The following is a 4,445-nucleotide window of genomic DNA, read 5'->3' as shown; positions in this document are numbered from 1 at the left end:
TAGTAGTAGTAGTAGTAGCAGTAGTAGTAGTAGCAGTAGTAGTAGTAGTAGTAGTAGCAGTAGTAGTAGTAGTAGTAGCAGTAGTAGTAGCAGTAGTAGTAGTAGTAGTAGCAGTAGTAGTAGTAGTAGTAGCAGTAGTAGTAGTAGTAGTAGTAGTAGTACCAGTAGTAGTAGTAGTAGTAGTAGTAGTAGTAGTAGTAGCAGTAGTAGTAGTAGTTGTAGTAGTAGTAGTAGTAATAGCAGTAGTAGTAGTAGTAGTAGTAGTAGTAGTAGTAATTGCTTTATTTGCATGACCACAAGATTTACAGTATTGCAAAAGCTTATATAATCTAATTACTAACAAAACAGTGTAAAGTATCATAACAATATAGAATTAATTCTAAGTTACATCATCAATAGCCAATAATAGCCTGTCACGTATAATCATACATGAAGAAATAAACTTCATAACCAGTTTGTTTACATTATAGTCTTTAGAGTTCATCAGTAGTTTCACAATGTCTGATGTCGATTTCGTTTGAATATCAGGTATCATTTTACTTATGTCTTCATAGAATGTCTGCCTCTGTAAAGAGTACCAACTACATTGAAACAAGAAATGAGTTTCATTTTCCACTTGATTTGATTGACACAACTGACATAATCTTAACTCTCGAGGAAGATGATCTTTCTGATATCTACCAGCTTCAATTCTGAGTTTGTGGTTACTTAATTTAAACTTAACTAGGTTTCGTCTATCAGGAAAATTTCTTAAATGAGTTAAATAATTAGACGAAGAGTATTCATTCTTGAAAACCTTATAGAACTCTAACTTTTTTGAGTGTTCAAGGTTGTGTTGCCAGAAACGTAGATACTTGTTTTTCATATTAGTTTCAATTTGCCTTATTGTCTCATTGCTAAAATTTTCAGGATTTAGATCAGATGAATAGTATTTTTCTAACATGCCCATAAAATTGGAGTAAAAACCGGAATTATTAATGGAGTGTAAATGTTTTGACATCAGAAAAGATTGCTTAACGATAGAGTCATTCTCCTTATTGTTTAGGTAAACAAAGTATTTCATAATTTTTTTGGTTATTGCAATAAGGAATGGATATCGCCCTAACTCAGCCCTACATGCTAGGTTAGAGGCTTTGTTGTTTACCTCCTAATAGCGTTTGCAAAACTTTAAATGTACTTTTTCTAATGGGGAATTATCCCATGTTTTGAACTCCTGCTTCGTGTACATACCCCAAACCTCACTGTTATAGCTTAAGATCGAGAATATCATCGTGTCGAAGATCTGAGATGCTGTGTTGGGATTTAGTTTACTGAGGAGTGTGTGTTTTTGGATGTTAGAGAAGGCGTGCATGGCCTTTTCTTTTAAGTGATCTAACGCAAGAGTGAAATTTCCTGTTGGGGTTAAACGAGTTCCTAAATAAGTGTATTCCTGAACAATTTCAACAGGTTCGGTGTCTATTTTAAAATTAATGTCAACGGATTTCTTTGAGCGTTTCTGAAAGATCATTACTTTCGTCTTCTTAGGATTGATTTTTAGCATCCATGATTTGCAGTAAGAAGATAGCGTATTTAAACAGTTTTTCAATCCTGTTTTGGATCTCGACAGAATGATTAAATCATCAGCATACAGAAGTGAGTTTATTTTCGTTCCATTTGGGAGGACAAATGGATCAGAAAGCGCGTTTTGAAATGATTATGGCAGATTGTTAATATAAAAGTTGAATAACAGAGGACTTAGAATACACCCCTGACGGACACTCCTGGAGTACGAGAAAGATCGTGTTTTGTTGTCTCCAATTCTTATAGAACAGGAAGAATTACAATAAAGAGTTTAAATTAGATTGTAAAATTGTCCTCCAATGCCAGCACCGAGTAGCTTATAAAATAAACCAACGTGCCAGACGGAGTCAATAGCCTTGCGAAAATCTACGAAACAGGCATAGACCCTTTCTTTGTGATAGTGAACGTATTTATCTAGCAGGGCTTGAAGAGTAAAAACATGGTCTGCAGTGCGGTTTTCTGGCAGAAAGCCAATTTGTGAGTTATGTAATATTTTGTTTTCTTTTAAATAAGAGTGTAGACGTTGATTTAAGATTGAGCAGAACAGTTTTCCGAGGCAACTTTATACACTGATGCCCCTGTAGTTTGTCGGATCATTCTTGTCACCAGATTTGTAAATGGGGGTTATCAGGCCTTGGCACCATACATCTGGCATCTTTCCAGATTTTAGGATATGATTGAAAAGTGTGAATATCGGACCTGCATTGTAGGGCGGTTGGGAAGAAAACAGGGAGACACCCGGGTACATGGCAGGAACACACGAGCTAGCGCGTGGAGACCCGGGAACATACGTGGACGACAGCGTTGAGGCAGACATAGCAGGAACCACAGAAGCAGGCGTAGGCATCGGTGGGAAATCAGGAACATACGTGGGGTACGCAGGTAACGTGGAGACGCGCGAGGACACCACAGGAACTGCAGAGGCTTGTAAGGAAGCACACGTAGGCATGGGTGGAAAATCTGTAGGACGCGTAGAGTACGCAGGTAACGAGGAGACGCGCGAGGACACCACCGGAACTGCAGAGGCTTGCAAGGAAGCACACGTAGGCATGGGTGGAAAATCTGTAGGACGCATAGAGTACGCAGGTAACGAGGAGACGCGCGAGGACACCACGGGAACCGCAGGGGCTTGAAAGGACGTGGCAGAAAATTCAGGAAAACGTGAAGTGGGCGCAGGCAACGTTGATCCACGCGAGGACGTGTCGGGAAGAACAGAGACACGCGAAGACGTGACGTGGCCGGTCGAGACTCTCGTGGATGAGACGGAACACGTGGTTGGAGAAAATGGCTGCGTGGAGCAAACCTGCGCGATCGACCCTAATTGCGTGGAAACAGCTTGAGGGTAGACAACTTGCGGACCAGCGTCGGATACGCTTGTAAAGTTTTCGTCAATGTCAATATTTCTGTTAAAACTATGCCGCTCAGGTGGATTTTCCTCAAACTGCAGACAAGAAAACTCGCGCTCTGCTGACTTGAACTCCAAATCTGCCAACTCTGTCCTTTCCCGAGCTTCCTCTGCCTCTTTCTCGGCGTCGAGCTTCGCTATTTCTAGCTGATGTTGAAATTCGAATTGCTTTTGATTCATTTCAAGCTCCAATAACTTGACTTTCATTGCTATTGTCCTCGATTGTTTTTGCTCAGTTTGTTTTTCGACTAGAGCCGCTTTTTCTGCCGCGATTTTGGCTTCGCGAAGTCTCGAGCTCGCTGCACTTAACTTGGAAATTCGACTGCTCTGCGATTTCACCGATCCTCGAGGCGATGAAGTGTCGACACGGGGTAATTCTTCTGACACTTGTTTATTAAAATACGAAGCAGCTTCGATCGCGAAATGTTCGATCCTTTCATCATACAGACGTTTTCTGACCTCTTGAGCCTCGTAAACGCCCTGGATTTCGTGAAGTTCCACGCTGCTGTCATTGAGAAGAGCTTTGGTCCGCGCGACGTTGTCTCCATAATTCCTAAATGCATCAGACAAGGTGGCTTGCAGATTCCGCACTTGCACCAAGTTAGCAAAATCCGCGAGTAAATCATCAATTCGAGCACACACTTTAGACATTGTGGCGACATAGCCTCCTGCAGACCGTTTTAGACTGTTCAGCTTTTCGCGTACAACTCCTTCTTGGTCCTGCAGCGAATTAGGCATTCTACTCCTGGAACTCGCTCGGATGGAACTTGCATTATCAGCTTCGATACCGTCCATGATCTTCAATTGGTATTTTACAATGAAGTGGCAAGGGCCACGAAGAGACTCACAGGTTTCAATCAGCAATTTATTCACTCAAATCAAGGGATTTGGTAAAATACCTATCAGAGAAAGTACAGGAAACAACTAAGAACGACTATAAAAAGAATAAACGCGAAAATGACAACTGAAACCAAAAAACAGGACGACTGAAAAAACACTTACCAATTGCTGGATTAGGTGGGTGAGTGATAAAATGAAAGTGTTGAAAATATTATATACCACTGAATTTACATATAGTGCGAAAAATTGTTCAGGAAGGAATGAAGGGTGCAGGACACAATTAACACGGATAAAGATACGGAAAACAAAAACTACATGGAAAAGTGTAAATTAACAAAAACCGCAACAGAGGCATTAGTGTTTCAAGGCTTGCTTTGATCATTTCGTTCCTTATTCTGTCGGAAAAGGGCGATTTCTTATTCCTTAATTTTTTCACAGCTTGACGTATTTCCTGTTGAGTTGTTACTTGGTCTAAGGAGTTAAGTTGGTCTTTTTCTTTTTCTAATTGTTGTAGCTCATTATAAATTTTTTCTTGATGTGTAGATGGTTTTGGCTCGTCGGAGTGTAAATATTGAAAGTGTTCTAACCATGAGGTTAAGGATTTTTGTTGGGGATTGTATCATCTATCGATTTAAGACAA

The sequence above is a fragment of the Pavona decussata genome, unplaced genomic scaffold (genome assembly GCF_977016875.1).
Source record: "Pavona decussata unplaced genomic scaffold, jaPavDecu1.1 SCAFFOLD_381, whole genome shotgun sequence".
NCBI lineage: Eukaryota > Metazoa > Cnidaria > Anthozoa > Scleractinia > Agariciidae > Pavona > Pavona decussata.
This window is presented reverse-complemented; position numbering follows the sequence as displayed.